A 16218-nucleotide genomic window follows, 5' to 3' on the forward strand; every position below is an offset into this window, starting at 1 on the left:
AGTGTGTTTTTTGTTACATTTTTAGAAAATGTGCTTTTTGTCTAAAAACACATTTTTAGAAAATGTGTCTGTGTCTGTGACACCGATAACTCAAAACCGCTTTGAAGTAGACGGTTGAAATTTGATATACGGTCTTTGCACCAAATTTGCAGATTTTAGTCAAATTTTGAGTAAATTCTGTTCAGAGGAAGTCCGTCTGCCCAGCTGTTGCAATGTAATTTAATAGAATAACTACAAAACGAAGAGAGCTACAAGAATAAAATACGGTACAGACATTTAATATCTATAGTGTAAATACCTATCGTCAAATTCAATAAGAGGTTGATCGTCTGTCGGTCTGTACTTTAGAAACATGCAAATGCAATAACTCAGCGGAAATATTTGAGTTTATTAAATTTGGTTTGAGATTACAAGTTTAGTTTTGAGTCAAGTTTTTATTTGAAAAGGATGGGAAAAATTCATCCAAACGCACAAATTCGATTTTCGGGTTCTATTAACTGCACGCTTGGGATTAATTGCCACATAACTCTACAAGGATGACCCGATAGATCCAGTAAATACTAAATTCATGCCGAAGTCTGTTATTTCATAACATTGTACGAAATCATCACAACTTTATTGCGAGAAAGTTTTGGGAAGACCTGTCCCGCTGGTTTTCTCTTGTAAAATTTCTTCATGGCATGCTAATAATATTCATTTCATGCATGTCAATAATTCATTCCTTATTAAAATTTATTGCCTTCAAGATCTGAAAACTTTTTTTAAATGTGCTAAACATTCAGTCATACTTATGGTTAGGGATTGCAATACAGGACCAAAATTTCAATACCGGTATTCGGTATTTTTTAAATCTTAATACCGGGATACCGGTTTTAATACCGGTATTAGAAATTTTAGAAAAAGAAAGAAAACACAGGTGTTTCTTTGTTTTATTTGCCAGTTTTGTTAGAGAGTGTAAATATCACAAAAAATTAATTTGTAACTTATAAATTATAACAGTATATAATCACAAAAAAGTAAAGAAACATCTTATTTATTTAAATCACAAAAAAAGTGTAAATATCACTATTCAGTCTGTGGTACTATTACAAATTTTTGAAATGTGATCTTAAAAAAACATAATGTATCATTGTACTGTCATTAAGCCTGAAAAGTAATTTTGTGTAAATGGCCAGCTGTCGAAAACTCTCTTTCGGTATCTACACGCCAGCTGGTGGTACTGTTAGCAATCCGCGATATATTTACCTCTAAATCCCTCATCTTCAAATAAATCGATTTCTCGTCGGATGATTTTGGATATATCTAATTTCTGTATTGTATTTTGGTTCGTTGAAATTTTTTTTTATCTATCGCTAATTTTAATTTTTGTTCAAGAGACAATTCCTTTTCACTATCGACAGTAGTGACATCATAATCTTCGATAATTGAACTGAATTCTTCTAAATGTGGATAGGTTTGTGGGTAAAAAATTTTAAGAAAATTTACTCTAAACTTAATCAGATTTGAACTGGTTATTTTCTTTTCTTCTTTTTCATTTTCATTTTTAAAATCATTCTAATTATGTTAATACCATAAGACATTTTCTATTTCGGTATGCCTTTCTTCTATGCGATTTTTCAGTGTAATATATAATCTTTAGATAGTGATGTGTGCTGTTCTTTCAGTGACTGCAACATGAAATTTATTGTTGCATTTGCTGTTATTAGAATCTCTCCGACATAATACCACAGTAGTCCGTTTTATTGGAAGTAGAGCTGATATAGTTTTGGATATTGATTTTTGGATTGGATTTCTCAGTTTCAAAAATCGTTCCATCATTAGGAGTAAACTGTTCTAACGTGTTTTAGAATCTAATATTAACATATATTCTGTTTTATTTTCAGTTAGTATATATTTTAGTAATATATCCTTTTTTATAGGGGAAAGTTTAAATATCTTAACAATTTTTCGAACTTTATAAATTATAGGAAGCAATTCTTGATAGATTAATATTAAATGGCTCAAAATACCGGTATTCGGTATCCCGGTATACCGGTATTGCAATCCCTACTTATGGTTGTTATTTGATTTTCGAGAATATCTGTGTCTAAGGCGCCGGTTTTTTATAAATGATTAGCCTAAATATCTCTATAAGTATATCGTCTGTCAGTTCTTTACTTTAAGAGTTATGACTATCAATTTAATAATGTTCTGAGATGACTGACAATTTCTATTACATCAACGACCTAATCAGCTACTAACAAAGTTACGGATTCATTTAAAAAAAATGCAAGACACGTTTTCTTTTCATTTCGGATATTTATTTTTATTTTTTTATCTTGTATTTGTTCCTTAATTTAAAATCAGAAATTTTCGAAATGAAAGAAGAAAATAGCGAAGAAAGTCACTGAAAAAAAAAATCTAATATTACTGTAATTGAAGGGAAATGAGAGAAAATCGAAACGGAACTTGTTCCATCTTGGTTACATGGCTTCTGACTTATGAAAATACTTAAAATATAAACATGTTAGTAAATTTTTTTGAATATTTTAAATATTTTTTAGGAAAATTCAGCTGATTATGTCGTATTTATCATGATGTATAACCATATTGGTATTCATTATGATTGATGTGAATTGTCCCAAAATGACTGATTGAATAATTTGAAGAATTGATTGCTAAAAAGACAATGAACAGCCATTCAGTACATAATTAATTTATTACTAAACAAAAAAATTCTTGAGAAAAAAGGATTAAAAAAAAAAAGAAATTGTCCAATTTAGCTTGGTAAATATGTTTGCCACTTTCATTGGTCATGATTTTGAATATTTACTTAATTTGCCTATGAGTTACTTTTAATTATTAATAATATATAGTAGTTAAATAGTATCTTCACTTCAGTATGAATTAAATTAAGGCGAGAGTTAAGAAATTTATATACATTTCCAGTATCTCATTATGATTTACAAATTATAGCTTTTAACTTTCAAACGGAGAAATAAAAAATATATAATATTTTGTCTTTCTGTAAAACATTCCTGTTTTTTGGGGGGGGATATTTTTTTGTTCTTTTTTTGGGGGGAAGGGGAAAAAGAATTTTTTTTTTCTATTATAAAGAAATTTTAACAAGCACTTTTAACTACATTTTTTTCATGAATTTTCTTAACAATTAGAGAGAAAAAAAACTCGTTCAGTATTTTATAAACAAGTTTAATTTCAAAGTTATGATAATATTAAACAACATTGCAATGCCTTATTTACATCTGCACATAATATGCTAATTATTCAGATATTAAACAATAGAAACAATCATCAAACTGATATTCATAAAAGTAAGATTTAAAATAAAAATTAGACCTTTTAAAAGAATTTTAATGTTTATATTATTTGTGAAGTAATCAAATACTTTGCAGTGTTTCAGTTTCCATGAAAACAAGCTCGCTGAGAACAACTAACAAACTTCACAAGCTAACTGAGATCTGCGGAAAGTTTTTAATCACAATATTGACATAAATTGTATCTCTGCACTAGTCCGGCTCGCTGTACCATTGGATTATAAAGAGAATATCTGTAAAAGAAAGAGCATGCTTTGTCAATATTTAGTCCAGCTTCATCATCAGGTATCCATTCCCACTTATTAAGATTAACTTTTCGTATGTGTTTGTAAACGTTGGCACTTCGCAGCAACATTTTGACATCTTCAAGATCTGAATTCATACCTATGTATGAAAGAATACCCCTTAAAATGTTCTCGGGGTTCTTCAAAAAATGCTCATATAAAACAATTCTATAAAAGTGTTTGTGCCCGCTGCCTTCAAGACGTTTAGCATTCTGGGCATCATGAAGCATCCTGGCACAAAGACTTCTACCCTGAAAGAACATGTCAGACCCTGTGGTCCATCCCGGATGACTTTTTCTATTTCGCAAATGAAGATTGACTCTCGGGTCTTGTTGAAGTATGATCACTCTTGCAGATCCTCTGTTCTTCATCAAAAATGAGTGGACATCCTGGATGTACACACGAATGGTCTTGGATAAGATAACGGGTTTGGAGAGACACAGTTGTTGGACGCACTCAGAAACATTACTGTGCTGCTGCTGCTGGCAAAGAGTATAAGCTTTCTTGGCTATTTTCTTTACCATATCTTCAGAATAACCTAATTTTGAATCAACAATCTTGCATTCGAAAAGATCTGTCAGGTATTCGGTGGCCTCAGAAATGTATCTTCGAGAGATTGGCTCTTCGCCATCTTTTTGTGCAGTTGAGTCAAATGGATAGAGAGGTTCGTTAAAATAAAATATATCAGGATGGTTACCTAGAATGTCGCCAAGCTCAAGAGAACCTGATTTAAAGTATGATAGTATCAAGACTTTTTTAGCAAAGGTTGTAGTCTTCTTGGGCAATTTTTCAGATTTTATGGATTTAAGGTCCTGTACTTGCATCGGTACTGTGTTTGGGAGAATATGCACACTGTCTAAATTTGGAGCTTTTTCCAACTTCTTTTTATTTTCTTTCTTGGTTGGTTTTACCTTGTTCTGTTTGGTGGTAAAATTCTTTTTGATAACATCACAACTTAATTCTGCAAAGAAAAACAGTTTTTATTATTTACAAATACAAAACTACAGTTTTTGTTGCAATTAAAACCGAGAAATTTTGTATACGATTTTTTAATATTTTGTAATTTTACTTCTTTTTCTTGTAGAATGAAAGTCCATACGCTATGTAATATTAAGAATCTAAATCGTTATAATATATGAAAGTCTAAAAACAAATTTCTATTTTTTTTAAAAATTATAAAAAAAGATACTATACCTTTATGTTTTATTATTTATTAAGCTCATGAACAAAAACTCAATTAAAAAAAATGGAAAATGAAATTCAGGAAATGAAGGCTGAAGAAAAATTATAAGGAAATTCAATGTCAATATTAATATTGCACTTTCAAAATAATATATATCGATAAATTATTTCAAAATTTATTATATATTTAGTTCATTATACTTAAATTATTTATCAAATTACATTCTTATATTTTGAAAGTTAATACATAAATATACCATGTACATATATATATATATATATATATACTATACCATATTGATTAGCAAACATTATTATAGATAGATCTAAAAAATACAATGTATTATATGATACTTAAGCAATGCTGTTATGTTTTTAAAAAATATATACCCATAATTCCATAATACATAATCCGTGCTGTTGAATACTCCAGATTGTTAACTAGAAATTTCAACATATGAACCACAGTTGTGTTTTTTCCCATTATAAAAGCGAAACGAAAACGCACTCAAAAAATATAAATTAAGTGCAGGATATTAATGGGCATGTTTATAATAAAAGTTACCATTGAAAATCAGCTTGTTCGCTTAGACTGTTAGCTTTTTGGTGTTAAATGATTAATATGGAATGCATTTTTTAATTACACATTCCTATTTAATACAACTGAAAAACAAACATTTAATTTAATTAATCTACAACAAATTAATGCAGGAATGAGTGCAAATTAAGTGTGCATATTACGAAATTAAATGGATAACTCCAATTTCGAATTAATGGCCAAAGAAAAGAATTTTTTAGTCTTTGGCGAAAGTACGCAACTGAATATTTGGATCGATGAGTTTGAATTTCATAACATTAAAAACATTATTGCGGATTGCACATCATTCTTTTAATTTTATAACATTTTATTAAAAATAAAGAGCAAAACTGTACAGAAATGAAAATTGTATTATTAAAAGAATAATATTTTGAGTATTAAGAGAGTTCAAAAATCATTTTTGTGAGATAATAATTTCTGGAGATATGAGCATCAGTTCCATAAGTAAGTCATAGAAATTACCCATCTAATGACGATTAAATATGAATTAAATTTTTTGATTGAAATTTATTTCTATTATCTTGATTTGGAGTTTTGGAAATTTCGATGACACGTCAAACTCTCTTCCGAGAATTTCTGATAATATTTTGCGTCTTCATAAATTAGTTAAGTGAAGTGTGGAATGAAGTGCAACCTTAAAATATTCAGTGAAATAATCTGAAACGTTTATTTTTCGCTTACATTTGACTGCTGACAATTGATAATAAATAAAAAGAGCAATTTCTTTGCCAAGTACATTGGCGCTTTATATATTTACAGGTGGTTATCAAAATAATGGAAACACCTGTGAATAAAAGTGGCATTTTTGCAGGCGTTTCGTATGCATTAAAATATAATAATAGCCACCAGTTTTTTTTTTTTTTTTTGTTTTTTTTTTTTGGAAATAGCAATGTATATATTCTGGTAGTATGTGTTAGCTTTATTAAAGTTCTGTAATTCTTGGATTTTTTTTCAAAAGTGTAAAATGTCGGACTATTTCACAATCCGGACAAAATCATTTTTGAACAAAAATTGGGTAATTAGTATTTTTTAAATGTAAAGGAGTCGTCAATGTTAAAAGTGAAAAAAAATATGTCCTAAATAATCAAATGCCATGAGTCAATTGTATTAGGTATTACTTATCAAGATGACATTCATTTGAGCAAGTTTATTAAAAATATTTTCACTGTTTATGTAAAAACTTTATGATCCTTTTTTCTTATTTCAATTAAATACTATTTATATATTAGTTTTCTTTTCAGTACTGTTGTTAATATTTTCCTAATGTTTCAAAACTCATTTTATACTAAACGAACAATTATGTTGTCATTAGGCTGTTATATCATTTAAATTGCACAATTTTTTTCATTACTTGAATTATATCATTTAAATCTCACAATCATGACAAAAAAATTTTTGAACAAAAATGAGATATTTACTGTTTAAATGGAAAGGAGCCGTGAATGTTAAAAGTGAAAACATTCTATCCTATATAAAAAAAATCCATGATTAAATTCTATAGGATATAATTTATTAGAATTATTGATATTCATTTGAGCAAGTTGACTATGAATATTTTCGGTATTGATGTAAAAATCTTGATTTCTTATAATGTAATTTTTTTTCTAATCTAATCTTGTTTTCTTATTTCAATTAAATCTGATTTATAATTAGTTTCTTTTCAATACTGTTGTTAATATTTTTCTAATGTTTCGAAACCCATTTTATACCAAACGATGCTTTTAACAAAGAATATTTCCAAATTTTAAAATCTGATCCACGTAAACGCCATTAAATTCTCTAGAAAAGGCTTAGAAAAACAAATGTGGAACAAATTGCAGTTTCGTAAATTATTATTATGTACCACAAGATATACTTACCCACTTACTGGATAAGATAATTACACTTAATGGCACCTTTATTCTGATAAAATATGAGAGTAATTAACCGCTAATTTCGCTTGTTTCCTTTTTTTTCAGGAATTTTAATCATTTATTAGCTGCTGAAATGGTGGAGAAAGCGTGTCTAACTATTGTTTTCATTGTATTCAGTCACTAAACGGAAAGAGTAATTTTGAAGGGGAGGTAAGGATAGTCAATATAATGAAATTATGCAGATTTAATTTGTAAAGATAAACGTGCTTGCAGTTTACTATTAAAGTCAAATATTTATAAAATTAAAGTTGCCTAACTTGAATAATTTTATTTCAAATTCTCTGTAATTCGATTTTTTTTTCCTTGTCAAATGTCGTTTTCACGGATATGCCATAGTTTGAAATGGTGGAAATAGCTTTCCCAAAATAGCTTTCCTGTTGATTCAAAACGAGAAGTTAATATAAACAAACTAAACTATTAATAGGGAAAACCATTTTGTAATATGTATAAAACTCGAGCTTTTTCTAATACGGTAAAACATCAGCAGTGATCGATACGATACCATCTTACGTATATGGTAAAACATTAACAAAATCTTATAAATTTGAACGAGCAATTCTTGTGTACATATAAATTTATTTCGTGTATCTCGAAAACGGTTCTAACGATTTGAATTAAATTTTATATTTAGGCAAAATTTTGCTTTTTAAATTTATCTATATAGGTGTATTTCCTGAAAAAATCGTTTTTACACACAGAGAGAAAAAAAAATCATTTTTTATAACTAACTATTAAAATAAGTATATTCACCTTCCCCTTCGAAATGTGGGCAGTGCAATATAGCGGTAAGAATACATGAATGACGCGTGTGTTCGGTTTCTCGGTTCCAGTCACGTGATTCTCGGTTCCAGTCACGCTTTTTACTTTGTTCCTTTACTTATGTATTTATATTTAATATTTTTATCTATATAGGTGTCTTTCCTGAAAAAAAAAAAAAAAAAAAAAAAAAAAAACGCAGTTTTAAACAAAGAAAAAAATTTTTTATAGCTAACTATTAGAGCCTTTTTCTATCTGCTCTTTTAGCGGTATGAGACGCGTGAGGATAGAACCTGGGACCTTTAGGTTAGCAGTCCAGTAACATTCCGATTTTGCCAAAACAGCTGTTCGGACAGAAGCGCTGTTACTGGCTTATATGCGATTCACCACACTCTCATGCTGACAATGTTATATAGCGCCATCCCGGACCCGATTTCACCATGGTAAAATTGAGCGTAAGTACAAAAACATAAAGTAATGATCGAAAAACTGTAAAATTAATACTGTAATATTGCAGATTGTTTAGAATAACATGTTAAATTCAGTGCATTCATGATTTTTTTTTATTTAAATGACCAGTTCATATGTAGGTAGAAATAAAAATAATGATATGTAATCAGTATGAGATTCATATCTAAATATTTTTTTCCGAAAAAAAACACAATTTTACCAAAAAAAAACTTGCCGAGAGAAGTTTAGTCTTCCAGATATTGATCTATAAAACATGGAATTTTAACAGATCCGAAATCGGTTGTATGAGATTTTATGGCAGAGTAGTTAAGTTTCGACTGGTACAATTCAGTAATAACCTGTGAATGAGTAAAGTACATTACCTAACGTATCGGTAATGATCTGTTTTAATGCCCCATAATTTCACATTTATTTAAGAATATTTCCACCGTGCTAGGCAATCAAGAAAAGTAAATTTTTTCATCGCCTATTGCTAAAAATAAACCAGACATTTTCACTTAAGAGAATGTTCTTTAAAAGGAATGGTACAAGATCACGCGACATGAATTCTTGTCACACCAAGAGTTTTTCAAGGTCGCAATAAAGATTAGCGAGTTCAGAAAAATGTCATATTATGGAAAAGTGGTGGTTGCCATTGACAAGTGAGATAAAGTAAATATCCTGAAACATATTTCTTTTCTTCTTTGAAGTACTAAATATCCAATTTGGTTTGGAGAAATTCGTCATATTTTATTTTTCTCTTAATTTCTTATAATTCTCATTAGATTTTCAATATTCATTACATAAAATTAGTAAATGGCCTATTTCTTTACTTATAATTTTTAATCTTAATAGAAAAAGCATTATTTTTTTATTTTCCCAAATACAGGGTTAGCAAGAAATTATTTACCCACTTCAGAAGGCTCAAAAATGCGTTCTGTTGGTCCAAATAAGATAAAATTTGAAATACAGATTATTCAGATGATACGCTTTACATTTATTAACTAAAAAAAATTTAGTACAAAAATTCACCAGTAGATGCCGCTGTAACACAGATGACCTTTATTACCATTTTTCTTTGGATAAAACGAAGGCGGATTCTGCATCAACATTAGTTTCTTCTCTGTTCGCCATGCCTACGTTACAAGAAAAAGCGCTACTGATGAAATTATTCTACCAGCACCAACAAAACTCCGTTCCAATTCTAAAGGAATTTCATGGTATGAAGCAGATACGAAGAGTTCCAATGTCTCCAGATGCCCTACGCAAGATGATGCAGATATTAAAAAAAAAAAAATGGAAAACTTGGCATTCTTTCAGGTAGAGGGGGGAAAAAATCCCGTCTTCCAGCATCGAAAATGTTGTGACCGCGCACGTTGAAGCAAGCAGTCAGTCGCCGTATAATAGTGCGTGTTTGCCAGTTGTTTCCCGTGTTCTGAATATGCCGCATTCAACTGTATGGCAAAAATCGTACGGCAGATTTTACATTTTTATCCAAACAAAATCAAGTCTAAGCCCCTGGGATCTGCATTGCACAAGGTCCTGTAGCGGATGTTATGAGCGAGGATAGAACCTGGGACCTTGTGGTTCGCAGCCCAGTAACATGACCATGATACAAAAGCAATTGCTCGGGTAGCGTAGCTGTTAACTGGCTTATATGCTTTTCACCACAGACTCTCCCTCCAGTGAGTCGGAGGTGAGACGAACGATATGGCTGTTGAGTGGTTATGTATTAGCTGTTGATTCTAATGCGCATGTACCCATTTGAGCATTTGAGAAGTACCAAGCGTTATGGCGACTATGAGTGGGTGAGTGGTTGTTGGTACAGATGCTGTTGCGCCAAGTTAGTCTGACGGCTTTATGTTGCCGTGTCAAGTGAATCTGACGACTTTGGTTGCAGGTAGATGGCGCCACAACAGCTATACGAAGGTTGAAGGCTCATCGTCCGAGGTCACCAATTTGGCAAATTGTTAGGAGCGAGGATAGAACCTGTGACCTTGTGGTTCGTAGCCCAGTAACATGACCACGATACAAAAGCAATTGCTCGGGTAGCGTAACTGTTAACTGGCTTATATGCTTTTCACCACAGACCCTTAAAAAGCTTGAACTGTCCCTAGTTATTACCTACAAGACAGGGCAATGATGCTTGAGAAAAGATCCCCCACCACTCTTTTTTCAATTGTTAAGTTTTAAATACTTTGGAATACGCATTGTACCACCCACCCATCGTCATTTTTACTCTAGGAATAGATTATTGAATTATATACAAATCTGGTTTCAGGCACGACATATAGTCTCAGGAAATTAGCTTGGTTATATTGTTATAGAGCAAACAGGTTATTCTTGTTTTCATTAAATTAATTTATTTCACCACGCAATCAAATATCTCTTTCATATAAAGAAGTTTCTCATAAATGCTCGATAAATTATCGACAATTACGTAATAAGCATTTATCACGTAAAATGCGAATAAAAGCAGCGATATTTGTTGTAAAAATTTCAGAGAGTTAACATTTTAGAGGTATAAATAGTTGATCACGGGAATTCACTTGTATTAAATGAACTATCCTACTTTAAAATAAATTTTATAAGAAACGACAGGAAAAGTATATAAAAGAATTTCAAAACAAAAATAATTGGCAAAAGTTAATGAGATGCGATTTCGAAAAGCAAAATAAAATTAGCCTATAAGACATTGAGAAGCGAAATAAACAAGAAAAAAAAATCGGCTAACTAAAAGATTTATAAAATATGTCTATATGATGTTTAAAGTTCAATTTAATTGCGGTTATGTATGTTTAAAAAGGAAATAAGTAATAGGCAAGGTACATAATATTATATTTTAGTTATTCTTGTAAAAAATGCAGATATATATAGATTAATGAATATATACTTTAGTAAATACCAAAACTAACAATTGTTCCGTATTTCAAAAATTCCGTTATTTAAGTTTAAATTATCTGTTAAATTGTTTTCAGTTAACATAATCTCTTTAATTCATTTTAAAAATATATTATATTAACTTAATTAAAATTTATATACTGGGCTTATTTAAAATATTTAGCGTTAAATACTTATGAGGTAGCATAAATTTGATTTTTTTATTTGTTACTAAAGGTTACTTAATAATATTTCAAATTCTCTATCCTGATCTTATTTTAAAATTTTTAAGGTTGATATTTTTAAAAGGCAATCTGTGATCTACAATCGAGTATAAAAAAAGAATACTTAAATAAATGAAATTATTTTGCAAAATCTGTCAACAGAACGACATCCTGTTGGCTACACCATTTCAACATTTTGGTTAGAATAAAAGCATTATTTGAGACCAAATTCCTACATAAAAAATGTTCACTAATGTTTTACATTTTTAAATTTATTTTCTAGCGCACTTTATTAAAAAGATTTAGTATTCTAACTTAAGATCTATTGATCTAATGTTATCTGATTTCGAATAATCAGATAACATTAGATCAATAGATCAATTCTATAGTACTTTCTAAATTAAACTTGATGATCAAATTGAAAATAGATATCCAACAACACCATAAGCAATCAATACAGGTACTACCGCAAGAACACAATACGTTGACTCGCACCATTAATAGCATTTTGGACCCCTGTTATTGCCACGAGAGGTGGTCACAGGGCCAAGCTAAAAATAACTTTCCCCGCTACGCTTTGGGTGGGCATTCCGGATTTAATTTTTTGGTTAATTGTTTCGATATCATCCAAGTATGAAGGACGTGACGTTCAACACGGCCATATCATTTGAATAATTCGTCTCATCGGTAAGTGTAACTGGTCCAGTGATTATGTCAGTGGCTGCAAACCGATGCTGGGCAATCCATTTCACGGTGTTTAACGTGAATTTTGAAATATCATCTCGTAAAGCTGATGGAAATGGGAGAAATGTTGAAATGTTTTGAAGATATGCTTGGGGAGAGACGTGTACTCACTCTGCTGATGGACGATTGTTATTAATAGTATGCTACAGATATCTGAGCAATGAGTGCTTCTAACAACTAATTGTTCTTTCTTTATTTTTCATTTCAAATGCCATTGCAATTTAGAGCACTTATAAGAGATGCCAAGCTTCCAGGAATATCCCAACAAAAAAGATATTCGTTAATCCAACTATTAATAATGCAGAATTCTGAGTAATTAAAATTTAATAAATCAATAATAAATGTAAAAAATAAATATACATATTAAAAAGCAATACAAAGCTACTTTTCTATTTTTTCCCTTCTCTCTTTTATTTTGGGGGGAGGAATCAAAGAAGAATCGTTTGTCAGATGTAATTGACATTATATCTTGACTTAACCTCATATCTTGCAATTCTAAATGCTTTGTATAACGTCTAATTCATATATGTATGTTACGTCATTCATATTGAATTATACTTATAGTTTCTAGCAGGAGTGGCACTTCATTTTTATAAGTAAAATGTCGTCTATATATTGTAATTATTTATTTTTTATCATTTATTGAAACTTATTTAAAGTCTTCTGAAATATTTTTAACTTGACCAATCATGCACTCAGCAGACAATAGGATGACTCGTTCCATCTATTGTAACTTCCTTTCTCTATCATGAACTACCTGACCCTTAGTGCACTTTTACTTTATCTCTCATCATTTCTATGCGCAAAATATTTTAAAATATTAAATATACAAATTATTATTTGGAGATATGAGGCAATAAAGTCTTCAAAGAACTGATTATACAATCATACATATTTGAATTTTTTCCTTTTAAACTCCCTTGGTTAGATATAGTATTGATAACGAGGATAAAAATAAAGAAAAGTGAAAAAATTCACTTGCTTATCATAAAAACAGATTGTCCAATATATCTGTCATTTATCTTCATGCTTAAATATCTGGGGTAACAAATACTTATTTGTCTCTCTCTCTCTCTCCTTTCAATTCCTACTATTAGCTCACACACTCTCTCTCACTCTATATATATATATATATCTTGTTCAAATTTTCAATCGTTAATTAAATACTTTTTATTCATCCACTCAAGTTCAAATACATTTTTTTTAAACTTGTAGTGGATGACACTTGATGTTAATCCAGTTTTTTTTTCAAATATTAATTAATTAATTTAATTTGTCCAGTAATTTCTATTTGGTCTCCAAAGTCGCCAAATGTAATGTTGTCAAATGGTCTCCAAGTTTGCCACCAATTTTGTAATTATTTAATAAAAAGTAACTAAAATAAAAAAATTGTTGCCCTAAGTATTAATTGATTTAAATTTTTTATATATATATTACTTGTTTACTTTAACTGGCACTCAATAAATTGAAATTTTGATTAATCGAAATTTTGATTTAGGTGTCCAACGATTATCTACATCGATATATCTTAAATAATAATTTGTAACATTTCGAAAGCCCCCATGATCATCCTTTAATTACACGTTTGTAGTCATACTCAACAAAATTTTCCTTACGATAAAATATTCATGTTAATTCATAAATATGATCTTTGACCCAGGCTAAATTAAAATCAATATCAGTTTAAATCTTTTATTTGAAGTCTTTTTAGGCAACTTAGTAGCAGATTTCGGTCATAGACAATGCACTTGAGGGTGCCCCCTTTTCTTAAAATTATAATTAATTTAGTTTTGTATTTCGATGCGATAATTAATAAATGCGCTGATGATTATTTTACTGTTTTTATTTTACCAACTTTATAAAAATGTATGTTTTATTTATTTATTTTTTAGTATATATATCATAAAAAATAGCTAAAGTAATACACTTTTGAAAAATTAGCAATAATTATTAGTTAATGTTTAGTTTAGTTTAGTTTGTATTAACGTCCCGTTTTAAAGCAACACTAGGGCTATTTTGGGATTGACCTCGTAATTTTGAACCGTGGTCAGAGGACGAAGACGACACCTGAGCTGGCACCCCCCTCTTCAGACCACGCCACACCAGCGGGAGGACGTTTGGCCAGGATGTTTAATCTGCACAGGACCCGCTTACACGACGGTTCTTCTTTGGAATCGGGTCAAGAGCCTGAAACCCTCCGATTCTGAAGCCGAGACTTTACCAGGTTACCGCGGGCCCTGTTAGTTAATGATTTCCTTACATACAAATATAAATATTTTATTATTATCAAAGAAAATGTAATAATTATTAATACTGCAAGAGCTATAACATTATTATTTTATAGAACCTGTCAAATAGAATATAATATAACTAGTGGATCAATAATTAATGCTTCATTATAAAAACCTAATTATTACTGAGCAATAGAAATTAATCAAATATTTTTAGAACATTTCATCACACAAATTCTTCATTCTCCCTGAAATTCCAACACAAATTTGGCACATTTTTCAAAGTAGAATTATCTTGCAAGGCATGAAATTTCTGTTAATCCTAATAATAAAAATATATATATTTTGATCTTTCAAAGAAATGTCCTGAATTTGAACTTTACTTTTGTAAATTTAAAGAATTTGCATTTAAAGGAGCAGATATGTTTAATATATTTTCTTTTCAATTAAACTATAATACCACATATCTGTATTCCAAGTAGAGTAGCAAACATAAATTGTTCACATCTAAATATTCTCAGCAAATGCTTATGATATATTTCATTTAAATTTTAGAAATAAGTAGATTTTTCTGTATCACATATAATTTATCTTAAATTATTTTCCTACATTCCTCTTTTGCTTTATTAATTATATACCCAAAATGATCTAAAAGTCAGAATTTTTTTTAAATTCAGCAATTCATTAAAAAAATGGAAATAAGAAGGTACAATTTGCATAATAAGGAGAGAAACAAAGTCGAGCGGCTTTTGTCACAAAAAGGACGCATGTTAGTATCATGTGTTGTTGTTGTGACTTATGGCATTTTACAAGCCCTCTGACAGTTATCTGTCAGCGATTTAAGCCGAATGAGAGTCTTGTTTTTCAGTAGCGCCAACTAGGGCCAAGAGTACAACTTAGCTATTCACACGTAACAACCTTTTTTACCGGACGGACTTCATTCAAGAATTTCATTCATTCATCCACAGATCGTAATTTAGACCTGAATCAGAGAACGATCACCTCTGAACCAGTACCCCCAGTGGTATTACACTCGACATCGAGGACTTTATAACCACGATAGATTTATACGTGCGCCAGACACCACACACACTGAGAGTCTTCGGTCGGAGGGGTTCAAGCTCGCAAATCCCGGCCCTGTTAGTATCATAAACGATAGAAAAAAGTTGGCAGACGCGAAACCACACTCCTTTATAGAATTAAGCAATATGTCAATTGACATGATATAACATGGTTTATATGTTATTTAATTCTGCGGACGGTATTTTTCTGGTAAGGCAGTTGTACTTGTAAATGGAAAATGTTATAGTGAGCTTTTATAAGTTGTAATTTCCCCTATACGTCTTACTCTTTATAATCCTCTAATCCGCCAATTGTAGAATTATCTGATAGCTTAGATTATAAGTATGTTAACGTAGATTGCGAATTATTAATTTTTTCTTAACTTTTGGATCACTCTATTGAGATTGCACAAACATTTCAAATCATAGATAAGGCCATAGAATGTGTTTGATTTTAAAAAGGCATCGTCAGAAAAAATATTAAAGAAATTCTTCAATTAATCAGAAGATTGATAATTTAATATTAATTAATTCATCGATCATTAATTAACTATCAATTATTAATTAATTCATTCATTCAT

Source organism: Argiope bruennichi, chromosome 1 (assembly GCF_947563725.1).
Source record: "Argiope bruennichi chromosome 1, qqArgBrue1.1, whole genome shotgun sequence".
NCBI lineage: Eukaryota > Metazoa > Arthropoda > Arachnida > Araneae > Araneidae > Argiope > Argiope bruennichi.